This window comes from Netta rufina (assembly GCF_964035555.1).
Source record: "Netta rufina genome assembly, chromosome: 10".
NCBI classification, from domain to species: Eukaryota; Metazoa; Chordata; class Aves; order Anseriformes; family Anatidae; genus Netta; species Netta rufina.
In genome coordinates, this window is record NC_140133.1 from 926270 (window position 1) to 939870 (window position 13601).

Sequence of the window (13601 nt, forward strand, 5' to 3'; positions counted from 1 at the left end):
TTATAAAGATACAACAAACGGGAGAATTAGCAACAACCAGCTCTTGCAATTAAGAAACATGCCAATTCAGCAGATTCCTGACCAAAGGTGAAAAGTACACTGTGAGGAAGGCTCGGGGTCTTCCTCCCAAAGACCCCTGCCCACGTCCCAAAGACCCCTGCCCACAATTCTTGGAAGGCTCTGCGCAGGCGCAAGGTGCCAAAAGGCTAATTAGCATGAGAAGCGAGGGAAGGCGGGGATAGGTAATGCATATGTATAGGTGCTTGTAGAATATTGATAGATTGATTGTATAAATTCAAGACTGCTTTCTGCTTTGGGTATGCACGATAGGTGGAGAGATCCCCCGTGCATCCAGCGCTGCAATAAAGAATATACCACTTAAAGGAATTTCGGCTTCGATCTTTGAATCAAGGCTAGATAGGATGGGGCTTCAGGCACCTCTTCACCTGAGGAAACACACTGCCATCAGGCACCGCTGTGCCAGACAAGCTTGTTCTGCTAGAACACCCTACTCAGATGCACTGTGGCATTCAAGTGAACTGCTTTCATGCAAATATAACGACTGATGTTACAACCCACCTTGCCTGTGGCACCTGATGAACAGAAGAGTAAGCCACAGCAGCGCTTCAAAACCATCCCTGCACGTGCCGCTCCTTGTCGCTCTCTGGCCTTATCTCATATCCTTATCCACTTCTGTGGAGAGCCTGCCACGGCACCTGCAAAGCAAGACGGACACCTTTCATAGTCACCTTGTGCTACTTGGTCGTTCTGCTCCAACCCAGCTCATGACCAGCCCCTCTTCTTACACAGCTCTTCAGAGTGCAGTTTGCTCCTTTGAGCCTGTGCGAGACACCTGTGAAAGAAAAAGAAACGCATAGGCCGATGCAGCATCCAAAGACACAGCACAACTAGGTAAGTTACTCTCATCTGCTCCCTTACCTCTGCCGCTTACCAGCCCCCGAGGCAGATGCTTCAATCTACCCTCTTCAAACAGCTACAACACCTCTAAAAGACAAAGAGGGGATGCTTAGAGGAACAGTGAGACCTACAACACAACAACTGCTACATCTGTTCCTCACTCACCTTGCCAGAGGCAGCTCTGCGTGTGACGTCCCAGGTTGTACACTGCGTTACCTAACCCTTACCGTAACCCTTACCCTAACCCTTCTCACCCTTACCATTACCCAAATCCTTACCTTTACTTTTTCCTTACCCTTACTCTTTCCTTTAACCATAACCTTACCCTTACCCTAATCCTTACTCCAACCCTTCCCCTTACCTTCCCCTTCCCCTTACACTTAACCTAACCCTTACCCTTCAGCTTCCCCTAAAACATATCCTAACACTTTCCCTTACCCTTATACTTACCCTAACACTTTCTATTACCCTTACACTTACTCTTGCCATAATCCTTGCTTGCACCCTTACACTTATCCTAACCCTTACCCTTACCATTACTCAAACCCTTACTCTAACCCTTACCCTGACCCGTACCCTTACCCTTACCCTTAACCTAACCCTAAACCTTAAACCTTACCTTAAAGCTTACCTTTCTGCTACACTTACCCTTAGCCTAAATCTAAACCTTACGCTTACCCTTATCCTAACCCTCACCCTTACCATTACCCATACCCTTATTCTTACCCTTACCCTAACCCTTACCTTTACACTTACGGTTACCATTAACCTTACCCTTACCCTAACACTTATCCTTAACATAACCCTTACCCTAAACCTTACCCCAACCCTTACCCTGACCCTTACATTAACCCTAACCCTTACCCTAAACCTTACACTTACTCTTAACCTTAACGTTACCCTTAACATTCACCTAATACTTACGCATACGTTTTCCTGACTTTAACCCTAAAACTAACCCTAACCATTACACTAACACTTAACCTTACCCTAACCCTAAGCCTAACCCTAAGCCTAACCCTTACTCTAACCCTTACCCTTACCCTTACCCTTACCCTTATACTCACCCTAATTCTTACCCATACCATAACCCATACCCTAACACATATTTGTACCCTTAACCTTACCGTTACCCTTAACCTTACCCTTACCCTTACTCTATCCGTTACCCTTACACTTACCCTTAACATAAACCTTACCCTTGACCTTACCCTTACCATAAGCCATACAACAACACTTACATATACACTTACGCTTACACTTACCCTAGCAATTACTCGTACAATTACCCTTACCCTTACCCTTACCCGTAAGCTAAGCCGAAACTTTAAACCTTACAGTAAACCTTACCCTTTCTGCTACACTTCCCCTTAGCCTAAATCTAAACCTTACACTTACCCTTACTGTAACCCTCACCCTTACCGTTGCCAATACCCTTACTCTTACCCTTACCCTAACCTTTACTCAAACCCTTACAATTACCCGTACTTTTACACATAGCCTAACACTTACCCTTACTCTAACCCTTACCCTGAACTATACCCTTACACTTCCACTTACCCACTTAAGTGTAAGACTTAGGATAACGTTAACCTTAAGGGTGACCCTTTAGATTATCCTTAATATTTATGGTTAGGTTAAGGGTAAGGGTAATGGTTTGGTAAGGGTAAGGTCAAGGGTAAGGTTTATGTTAAGGGCAAGCGTAAGGGTAATGGATAGAGTAAAAGTAAGGGTAAGGTTAAGAGTAACGGTAAGGTTAAGGGTACAAATATGTGTTAGGGATTGGGTTATGGTATGGGTAAGAATTAGGGTAAGTATGAGGGTAAGAATAAGTGTAAGGTTACGGTTCAGGGTAAGGCTTAGAGTAAGGGTTAGGGTTAGGGTTAGGGTAAGGTTAAGTGTAAGGGTAATGGTTAGGGTTAGTTTTAGGGATAAAGTCAGGAAAATGTAAGGGTAAGTATTAGGTTAATGTTAAGGGTAAGGTTAAGGTTAAGAGTAAGTGTAAGGTTTAGGGTAAGGGTTAGGGGTAATGTAAGGATCAGGGTAATTGTACGAGTAATTGCTAGGGTAAGTGTAAGTGTAAGTGTACATGTAAGTGTTGTTGTATGGCTTATGGTAAGGGTAAGGTCAAGGGTAAGGTTTATGTTAAGGGTAAGCGTAAGGGTAACGGATAGAGTAAGGGTAAGGTTAAGGATAAGGGTAACGGTAAGGTTAAGGGTACAAATATGTGTTAGAGTATGGGTTATGGTATGGGTAAGAATTAGGGTAAGTGTAAGGGTAAGGGTAAGTGTAAGGGTAAGAGTAAGGGTTAGGGTTAGGGTAAGGTTAAGTGTTAGGGTAATGGTTAGGGTTCGTTTTAGGGTTAAAGTCAGGAAAACGTATGCGTAAGTATTAGGTGAATGTTAAGGGTAAGGTTAAGGTTAAGAGTAAGTGTAAGGTTTAGGGTAAGGGTTAGGGTTAATGTAAGGGTCAGGGTAAGGGTTGGGGTAAGGTTTAGGGTAAGGGTTAGGTTAAGGGTAAGGTTAATGGTAACCGTAAGTGTAAAGGTAAGGGTTACGGTAAGGGTAAGAATAAGGGTATGGGTAATGGTAAGGGTGAGGGTTAGGCTAAGGGTAAGTGTAAGGTTTAGATTTAGGCAAAGGCTAAGTGTAGCAGAAAGGGTAAGGTTTACGGTAAGGGTAAGTGTTAGGATAAGGGTAAGATTTAGGGTTAGGTTAAGGGTAAGTTATAGGGTAAGGGTAAGGGCAACTGTAACGGTAACAGTAAGGGTAAGGGTACGGGTAGAAGTATGTGTTAGAGTATGGGTTATGGTAAGGGTAAGGGTTAGGGTAAGGGTAAGTGTTGGGGTAATGGTTAGGGTTAATTTTAGGGTTAGGGTGAGGGAAAAGTAAGGGTAAGTATTAGGTTAAGGTTAAGGGGAAGGTTAAGGTCAAGTGTAAGTTTTAGGGTAAGAGTTAATGTAAGGGTCAGGGTAAGGGTTCAGGTAAGGTTTAGGCTTAGGGTTAGGTTAAGGTCAAGTGTTAGGGTAAGCGTAAGTTGTATGGATAAGGGTAAGTGTAAGGGATAGGGTAAGGGTAAGTGTTAGGGTAAGGGTAAGGTTAATGGTAACCGTAAGTGTAAGGGTAAGGGTTAGGGTAAGGGGAAGTGTAAGGGTAAGGGGAAGGGGAAGTCTAAGGGTACGGGTCAGGGTAAAATTTAGAGTAAGGGTTAGGGTTAGGGTTCGGTAAGGATAAGTGTTAGGGTAATGGTTACGGTTAATTTTAGGGTTATGGTGAGGGAAACGTAAGGGTATGTATTAGTTTAAGGGTAAGGTTAAAGTTAAGATTAAGTGTAAGGTTTAGGTTAAGGGTTAGGGTTAGAGTAAGGGTTAGGGTTAGGGTTAGGATTAGGGTAAGGGTTAGGGTTAATGTAAGGGTCAGGGTAAGGGTTGGGGTAAGGTTTAGGTTAAGGGTAAAAGTAAGTATAATGGTAAGGGTAAGAGTGAAGGTTAGGGTAATGGTTAGATTTAGGTAAGGGTGAGGGTTAGGGTAAGGTTTAGAATTAGGCAAAGGGTAAGTGTAGCAGAAAGGGTAAGGTTTAGGATAAGGGTAAGTGTTAGGATAAGGGTAAGGTTTAGGGTTAGCTTAATAGTAAGGTTAAGGGTAATTGTACGAGTAATTGCTAGGGTAAGTGCAAGCGTAAGTGTACATGTAAGTGTTGTTGTATGGCTTATGATAAGGGTTAGGTTAAGGTTAAGGTTTATGTTAAGTGTAAGTGTAAGGGTAACAGAGACAGTAAAGGTAAGGGTAAGGGGAACGGTAAGGTTAAGGCTACAAGTACGTGTTAGGGTATGGGTTATGGTAAGGGTAAGGGTAAGGGTTAGGGTAAGGGTAAGTGTAAGGGTAGGAGTCAGGGTAAGGGTTAGAGTTACGGTTAGGGTTAGGGTAAGGGTAAGTGTTAGGGTAATGGTTAGGGTTAGTTTTAGGGTTAAAGTCAGGAAAACGTAAGGGTAAGTATTAGGTTAATGTTAAGGGTAAGGTTAAGGTTAAGAGTAAGTGTAAGGTTTAGGGTAAGGGTTAGGGTTAATGTAAGGGTCAGGGTAAGGGTTGGGGTAAGGGTTAGGGTTAGGGTTAGGTTAAGGGTAAGGATTAGGGTAAGGGTATGGATAAGGATAAGTGTAAGTGTTAGGGTAAGGGTAATGTTAAAGGTAACAGTAAGTGTAAGGAGAAGGGTTAGGGTAAGGGTAAGAGTAAGGGTATTGGTAATGATAAGGGTGAGGGTTACAGTAAGGGTAAGTGTAAGGTTTAGATTTAGGCTAAGGGGAAGTGTAGCAGAAAGGGTAAGGTTTACTGTAAGGTTTAAGGTTTCGGCTTAGGTTAAGGGTAAGGGTAAGGGTAAGGGTAATTGTACGAGTAATTGCTAGGGTAAGTGTAAGCGTAAGTGTACATGTAAGTGTTGTTGTATGGCTTATGGTAAGGGTAAGGTCAAGGGTAAGGTTTATGTTAAGGGTAAGCGTAAGGGTAACGGATAGAGTAAGGGTAAGGGTAAGGTTAAGGGTAACGGTAAGGTTAAGGGTACAAATATGTGTTAGGGATTGGGTTATGGTATGGGTAAGAATTAGGGTAAGTATAAGGGTAAGGGTAAGTGTAAGGGTACAGGTCAGGGTAAGGGTTAGAGTAAGGGTTAGGGTTAGGGTTAGGGTAAGGTTAAGTGTTAGGGTAATGGTTAGGGTTCGTTTTAGGGTTAAAGTCAGGAAAACGTATGCGTAAGTATTAGGTTAATGTTAAGGGTAAGGTTACGGTTAAGAGTAAGTGTAAGGTTTAGGGTAAGGGTTAGGGTTAATGTAAGGGTCAGGGTAAGAGTTGGGGTAAGGGTTAGGTTAAGGGTAAGGATTAGGTAAGGGTAAGGTTAATGGTAACCGTAAGTGTAAAGGTAAGGGTTACGGTAAGGGTAAGAATAAGGGTATGGGTAATGGTAAGGGTGAGGGTTAGGCTAAGGGTAAGTGTAAGGTTTAGATTTAGGCGAAGGCTAAGTGTAGCAGAAAGGGTAAGGTTTACGGTAAGGGTAAGTGTTAGGATAAGGGTAAGATTTAGGGTTAGGTTAAGGGTAAGTTATAGGGTAAGGGTAAGGGTAAGGGTAAGGGCAACTGTAACGGTAACGGTAAGGGTAAGGGTTACGGTAAGGGTAAGGGTACGGGTAGAAGTATGTGTTAGAGTATGGGTTATGGTAAGGGTAAGGGTTAGGGTAAGGGTAAGTGTTGGGGTAATGGTTAGGGTTAATTTTAGGGTTAGGGTGAGGGAAAAGTAAGGGTAAGTATTAGGTTAAGGTTAAGGGGAAGGTTAAGGTTAAGTGTAAGTTTCAGGGTAAGGGTTAATGTAAGGGTCAGGGTAAGGGTTCAGGTAAGGTTTAGGCTTAGGGTTAGGTTAAGGTTAAGTGTTAGGGTAAGCGTAAGTTGTATGGATAAGGATAAGTGTAAGGGATAGGGTAAGTGTTAGGGTAAGGGTAAGGTTAATGGTAACCGTAAGTGTAAGGGTAAGGGTTAGGGTAAGGGGAAGTGTAAGGGGAAGGGGAAGGGGAAGTCTAAGGGTACGGGTCAGGGTAAAATTTAGAGTAAGGGTTAGGGTTAGGGTTCGGTAAGGATAAGTGTTAGGGTAATGGTTACGGTTAATTTTAGGGTTATGGTGAGGGAAACGTAAGGGTATGTATTAGTTTAAGGGTAAGGTTAAAGTTAAGATTAAGTGTAAGGTTTAGGTTAAGGGTTAGGGTTAGAGTAAGGGTTAGGGTTAGGGTTAGGATTAGGGTAAGGGTTAGGGTTAATGTAAGGGTCAGGGTAAGGGTTGGGGTAAGGTTTAGGTTAAGGGTAAAAGTAAGTATAATGGTAAGGGTAAGAGTGAAGGTTAGGGTAATGGTTAGATTTAGGTAAGGGTGAGGGTTAGGGTAAGGTTTAGAATTAGGCAAAGGGTAAGTGTAGCAGAAAGGGTAAGGTTTAGGATAAGGGTAAGTGTTAGGATAAGGGTAAGGTTTAGGGTTAGCTTAATAGTAAGGTTAAGGGTAATTGTACGAGTAATTGCTAGGGTAAGTGCAAGTGTAAGAGTACATGTAAGTGTTGTTGTATGGCTTATGATAAGGGTTAGGTTAAGGTTAAGGTTTATGTTAAGTGTAAGTGTAAGGGTAACAGAGACAGTAAAGGTAAGGGTAAGGGGAACGGTAAGGTTAAGGCTACAAGTACGTGTTAGGGTATGGGTTATGGTAAGGGTAAGGGTTAGGGTAAGGGTAAGGGTAAGTGTAAGGGTACGGGTCAGGGTAAGGGTTAGAGTTACGGTTAGGGTTAGGGTAAGGGTAAGTGTTAGGGTAATGGTTAGGATTAGTTTTAGGGTTAAAGTCAGGAAAACGTAAGGGTAAGTATTAGGTTAATGTTAAGGGTAAGGTTAAGGTTAAGAGTAAGTGTAAGGTTTAGGGTAAGGGTTAGGGTTAATGTAAGGGTCAGGGTAAGGGCTGGGGTAAGGTTTAGGGTTAGCGTTAGGTTAAGAGTAAGGATTAGGGTAAGGGTATGGATAAGGATAAGTGTAAGTGTTAGGGTAAGGGTAATGTTAAAGGTAACAGTAAGTGTAAGGAGAAGGGTTAGGGTAAGGGTAAGAGTAAGGGTATTGGTAATGATAAGGGTGAGGGTTACAGTAAGGGTAAGTGTAAGGTTTAGATTTAGGCTAAGGGGAAGTGTAGCAGAAAGGGTAAGGTTTACTGTAAGGTTTAAGGTTTCGGCTTAGGTTAAGGGTAAGGGTAAGGGTAAGGGTAATTGTACGAGTAATTGCTAGGGTAAGTGTAAGCGTAAGTGTACATGTAAGTGTTGTTGTATGGCTTATGGTAAGGGTAAGGTCAAGGGTAAGGTTTATGTTAAGGGTAAGCGTAAGGGTAACGGATAGAGTAAGGGTAAGGGTAAGGTTAAGGGTAACGGTAAGGTTAAGGGTACAAATATGTGTTAGGGATTGGGTTATGGTATGGGTAAGAATTAGGGTAAGTATAAGGGTAAGGGTAAGTGTAAGGGTACAGGTCAGGGTAAGGGTTAGAGTAAGGGTTAGGGTTAGGGTTAGGGTAAGGTTAAGTGTTAGGGTAATGGTTAGGGTTCGTTTTAGGGTTAAAGTCAGGAAAACGTATGCATAAGTATTAGGTTAATGTTAAGGGTAAGGTTACGGTTAAGAGTAAGTGTAAGGTTTAGGGTAAGGGTTAGGGTTAATGTAAGGGTCAGGGTAAGAGTTGGGGTAAGGGTTAGGTTAAGGGTAAGGATTAGGTAAGGGTAAGGTTAATGGTAACCGTAAGTGTAAAGGTAAGGGTTACGGTAAGGGTAAGAATAAGGGTATGGGTAATGGTAAGGGTGAGGGTTAGGCTAAGGGTAAGTGTAAGGTTTAGATTTAGGCGAAGGCTAAGTGTAGCAGAAAGGGTAAGGTTTACGGTAAGGGTAAGTGTTAGGATAAGGGTAAGATTTAGGGTTAGGTTAAGGGTAAGTTATAGGGTAAGGGTAAGGGTAAGGGTAAGGGCAACTGTAACGGTAACGGTCAGGGTAAGGGTTACGGTAAGGGTAAGGGTACGGGTAGAAGTATGTGTTAGAGTATGGGTTATGGTAAGGGTAAGGGTTAGGGTAAGGGTAAGTGTTGGGGTAATGGTTAGGGTTAATTTTAGGGTTAGGGTGAGGGAAAAGTAAGGGTAAGTATTAGGTTAAGGTTAAGGGGAAGGTTAAGGTTAAGTGTAAGTTTCAGGGTAAGGGTTAATGTAAGGGTCAGGGTAAGGGTTCAGGTAAGGTTTAGGCTTAGGGTTAGGTTAAGGTTAAGTGTTAGGGTAAGCGTAAGTTGTATGGATAAGGATAAGTGTAAGGGATAGGGTAAGTGTTAGGGTAAGGGTAAGGTTAATGGTAACCGTAAGTGTAAGGGTAAGGGTTAGGGTAAGGGGAAGTGTAAGGGGAAGGGGAAGGGGAAGTCTAAGGGTACGGGTCAGGGTAAAATTTAGAGTAAGGGTTAGGGTTAGGGTTCGGTAAGGATAAGTGTTAGGGTAATGGTTACGGTTAATTTTAGGGTTATGGTGAGGGAAACGTAAGGGTATGTATTAGTTTAAGGGTAAGGTTAAAGTTAAGATTAAGTGTAAGGTTTAGGTTAAGGGTTAGGGTTAGAGTAAGGGTTAGGGTTAGGGTTAGGATTAGGGTAAGGGTTAGGGTTAATGTAAGGGTCAGGGTAAGGGTTGGGGTAAGGTTTAGGTTAAGGGTAAAAGTAAGTATAATGGTAAGGGTAAGAGTGAAGGTTAGGGTAATGGTTAGATTTAGGTAAGGGTGAGGGTTAGGGTAAGGTTTAGAATTAGGCAAAGGGTAAGTGTAGCAGAAAGGGTAAGGTTTAGGATAAGGGTAAGTGTTAGGATAAGGGTAAGGTTTAGGGTTAGCTTAATAGTAAGGTTAAGGGTAATTGTACGAGTAATTGCTAGGGTAAGTGCAAGCGTAAGTGTACATGTAAGTGTTGTTGTATGGCTTATGATAAGGGTTAGGTTAAGGTTAAGGTTTATGTTAAGTGTAAGTGTAAGGGTAACAGAGACAGTAAAGGTAAGGGTAAGGGGAACGGTAAGGTTAAGGCTACAAGTACGTGTTAGGGTATGGGTTATGGTAAGGGTAAGGGTAAGGGTTAGGGTAAGGGTAAGTGTAAGGGTAGGAGTCAGGGTAAGGGTTAGAGTTACGGTTAGGGTTAGGGTAAGGGTAAGTGTTAGGGTAATGGTTAGGGTTAGTTTTAGGGTTAAAGTCAGGAAAACGTAAGGGTAAGTATTAGGTTAATGTTAAGGGTAAGGTTAAGGTTAAGAGTAAGTGTAAGGTTTAGGGTAAGGGTTAGGGTTAATGTAAGGGTCAGGGTAAGGGTTGGGGTAAGGGTTAGGGTTAGGGTTAGGTTAAGGGTAAGGATTAGGGTAAGGGTATGGATAAGGATAAGTGTAAGTGTTAGGGTAAGGGTAATGTTAAAGGTAACAGTAAGTGTAAGGAGAAGGGTTAGGGTAAGGGTAAGAGTAAGGGTATTGGTAATGATAAGGGTGAGGGTTACAGTAAGGGTAAGTGTAAGGTTTAGATTTAGGCTAAGGGGAAGTGTAGCAGAAAGGGTAAGGTTTACTGTAAGGTTTAAGGTTTCGGCTTAGGTTAAGGGTAAGGGTAAGGGTAAGGGTAATTGTACGAGTAATTGCTAGGGTAAGTGTAAGCGTAAGTGTACATGTAAGTGTTGTTGTATGGCTTATGGTAAGGGTAAGGTCAAGGGTAAGGTTTATGTTAAGGGTAAGCGTAAGGGTAACGGATAGAGTAAGGGTAAGGGTAAGGTTAAGGGTAACGGTAAGGTTAAGGGTACAAATATGTGTTAGGGATTGGGTTATGGTATGGGTAAGAATTAGGGTAAGTATAAGGGTAAGGGTAAGTGTAAGGGTACAGGTCAGGGTAAGGGTTAGAGTAAGGGTTAGGGTTAGGGTTAGGGTAAGGTTAAGTGTTAGGGTAATGGTTAGGGTTCGTTTTAGGTTAAAGTCAGGAAAACGTATGCGTAAGTATTAGGTTAATGTTAAGGGTAAGGTTACGGTTAAGAGTAAGTGTAAGGTTTAGGGTAAGGGTTAGGGTTAATGTAAGGGTCAGGGTAAGAGTTGGGGTAAGGGTTAGGTTAAGGGTAAGGATTAGGTAAGGGTAAGGTTAATGGTAACCGTAAGTGTAAAGGTAAGGGTTACGGTAAGGGTAAGAATAAGGGTATGGGTAATGGTAAGGGTGAGGGTTAGGCTAAGGGTAAGTGTAAGGTTTAGATTTAGGCGAAGGCTAAGTGTAGCAGAAAGGGTAAGGTTTACGGTAAGGGTAAGTGTTAGGATAAGGGTAAGATTTAGGGTTAGGTTAAGGGTAAGTTATAGGGTAAGGGTAAGGGTAAGGGTAAGGGCAACTGTAACGGTAACGGTAAGGGTAAGGGTTACGGTAAGGGTAAGGGTACGGGTAGAAGTATGTGTTAGAGTATGGGTTATGGTAAGGGTAAGGGTTAGGGTAAGGGTAAGTGTTGGGGTAATGGTTAGGGTTAATTTTAGGGTTAGGGTGAGGGAAAAGTAAGGGTAAGTATTAGGTTAAGGTTAAGGGGAAGGTTAAGGTTAAGTGTAAGTTTCAGGGTAAGGGTTAATGTAAGGGTCAGGGTAAGGGTTCAGGTAAGGTTTAGGCTTAGGGTTAGGTTAAGGTTAAGTGTTAGGGTAAGCGTAAGTTGTATGGATAAGGATAAGTGTAAGGGATAGGGTAAGTGTTAGGGTAAGGGTAAGGTTAATGGTAACCGTAAGTGTAAGGGTAAGGGTTAGGGTAAGGGGAAGTGTAAGGGGAAGGGGAAGGGGAAGTCTAAGGGTACGGGTCAGGGTAAAATTTAGAGTAAGGGTTAGGGTTAGGGTTCGGTAAGGATAAGTGTTAGGGTAATGGTTACGGTTAATTTTAGGGTTATGGTGAGGGGGGGGGGGGGGGGGGGGGGGGGGGGAAACGTAAGGGTATGTATTAGTTTAAGGGTAAGGTTAAAGTTAAGATTAAGTGTAAGGTTTAGGTTAAGGGTTAGGGTTAGAGTAAGGGTTAGGGTTAGGGTTAGGATTAGGGTAAGGGTTAGGGTTAATGTAAGGGTCAGGGTAAGGGTTGGGGTAAGGTTTAGGTTAAGGGTAAAAGTAAGTATAATGGTAAGGGTAAGAGTGAAGGTTAGGGTAATGGTTAGATTTAGGTAAGGGTGAGGGTTAGGGTAAGGTTTAGAATTAGGCAAAGGGTAAGTGTAGCAGAAAGGGTAAGGTTTAGGATAAGGGTAAGTGTTAGGATAAGGGTAAGGTTTAGGGTTAGCTTAATAGTAAGGTTAAGGGTAATTGTACGAGTAATTGCTAGGGTAAGTGCAAGTGTAAGAGTACATGTAAGTGTTGTTGTATGGCTTATGATAAGGGTTAGGTTAAGGTTAAGGTTTATGTTAAGTGTAAGTGTAAGGGTAACAGAGACAGTAAAGGTAAGGGTAAGGGGAACGGTAAGGTTAAGGCTACAAGTACGTGTTAGGGTATGGGTTATGGTAAGGGTAAGGGTTAGGGTAAGGGTAAGGGTAAGTGTAAGGGTACGGGTCAGGGTAAGGGTTAGAGTTACGGTTAGGGTTAGGGTAAGGGTAAGTGTTAGGGTAATGGTTAGGATTAGTTTTAGGGTTAAAGTCAGGAAAACGTAAGGGTAAGTATTAGGTTAATGTTAAGGGTAAGGTTAAGGTTAAGAGTAAGTGTAAGGTTTAGGGTAAGGGTTAGGGTTAATGTAAGGGTCAGGGTAAGGGCTGGGGTAAGGTTTAGGGTTAGCGTTAGGTTAAGAGTAAGGATTAGGGTAAGGGTATGGATAAGGATAAGTGTAAGTGTTAGGGTAAGGGTAATGTTAAAGGTAACAGTAAGTGTAAGGAGAAGGGTTAGGGTAAGGGTAAGAGTAAGGGTATTGGTAATGATAAGGGTGAGGGTTACAGTAAGGGTAAGTGTAAGGTTTAGATTTAGGCTAAGGGGAAGTGTAGCAGAAAGGGTAAGGTTTACTGTAAGGTTTAAGGTTTCGGCTTAGGTTAAGGGTAAGGGTAAGGGTAAGGGTAATTGTACGAGTAATTGCTAGGGTAAGTGTAAGCGTAAGTGTACATGTAAGTGTTGTTGTATGGCTTATGGTAAGGGTAAGGTCAAGGGTAAGGTTTATGTTAAGGGTAAGCGTAAGGGTAACGGATAGAGTAAGGGTAAGGGTAAGGTTAAGGGTAACGGTAAGGTTAAGGGTACAAATATGTGTTAGGGATTGGGTTATGGTATGGGTAAGAATTAGGGTAAGTATAAGGGGTAAGGGTAAGTGTAAGGGTACAGGTCAGGGTAAGGGTTAGAGTAAGGGTTAGGGTTAGGGTTAGGGTAAGGTTAAGTGTTAGGGTAATGGTTAGGGTTCGTTTTAGGGTTAAAGTCAGGAAAACGTATGCGTAAGTATTAGGTTAATGTTAAGGGTAAGGTTACGGTTAAGAGTAAGTGTAAGGTTTAGGGTAAGGGTTAGGGTTAATGTAAGGGTCAGGGTAAGGGTAAGGTTAGTGGTAACCGTAAGTGTAAAGGTAAGGGTTACGGTAAGGGTAAGAATAAGCGTATGGGTAATGGTAAGGGTGAGGGTTAGGCAAAGGGTAAGTGTAAGGTTTAGATTTAGGCGAAGGCTAAGTGTAGCAGAAAAGGTAAGGTTTACGGTAAGGGTAAGTGTTAGGATAAGGGTAAGATTTAGGGTTAGGTTAAGGGTAAGTTATAGGATAAGGGTAAGGGTAAGGGTAAGGGTAAGGGGAAGGGGAAGGGGAAGGGGAAGGGGAAGGGGAAGGGGAAGGGGAAGGGGAAGGGGAAGGGGAAGGGGAAGGGGAAGGGGAAGGGGAAGGGGAAGGGGAAGGGGAAGGGGAAGGGGAAGGGCAACTGTAACGGTAACGGTAAGGGTAAGGGTACGGGTAGAAGTATGTGTTAGAGTATGGGTTATGGTAAGGGTAAGGGTTAGGGTAAGGGTAAGTGTTGGGGTAATGGTTAGGGTTAATTTTAGGGTTAGCGTGAGGGAAAAGTAAGGGTAAGTATTAGGTTAAGGTTAAGGGGAAGGTTAAGGTCAAGTGTAAGTTTTAGGGTAAGGGTTAATGTAAGGGTCAGGGTAAGGGTTCAGGTAAGGTTTAGGCTTAGGGTTAGGTTAAGGTTAAGTGTTAGGGTAA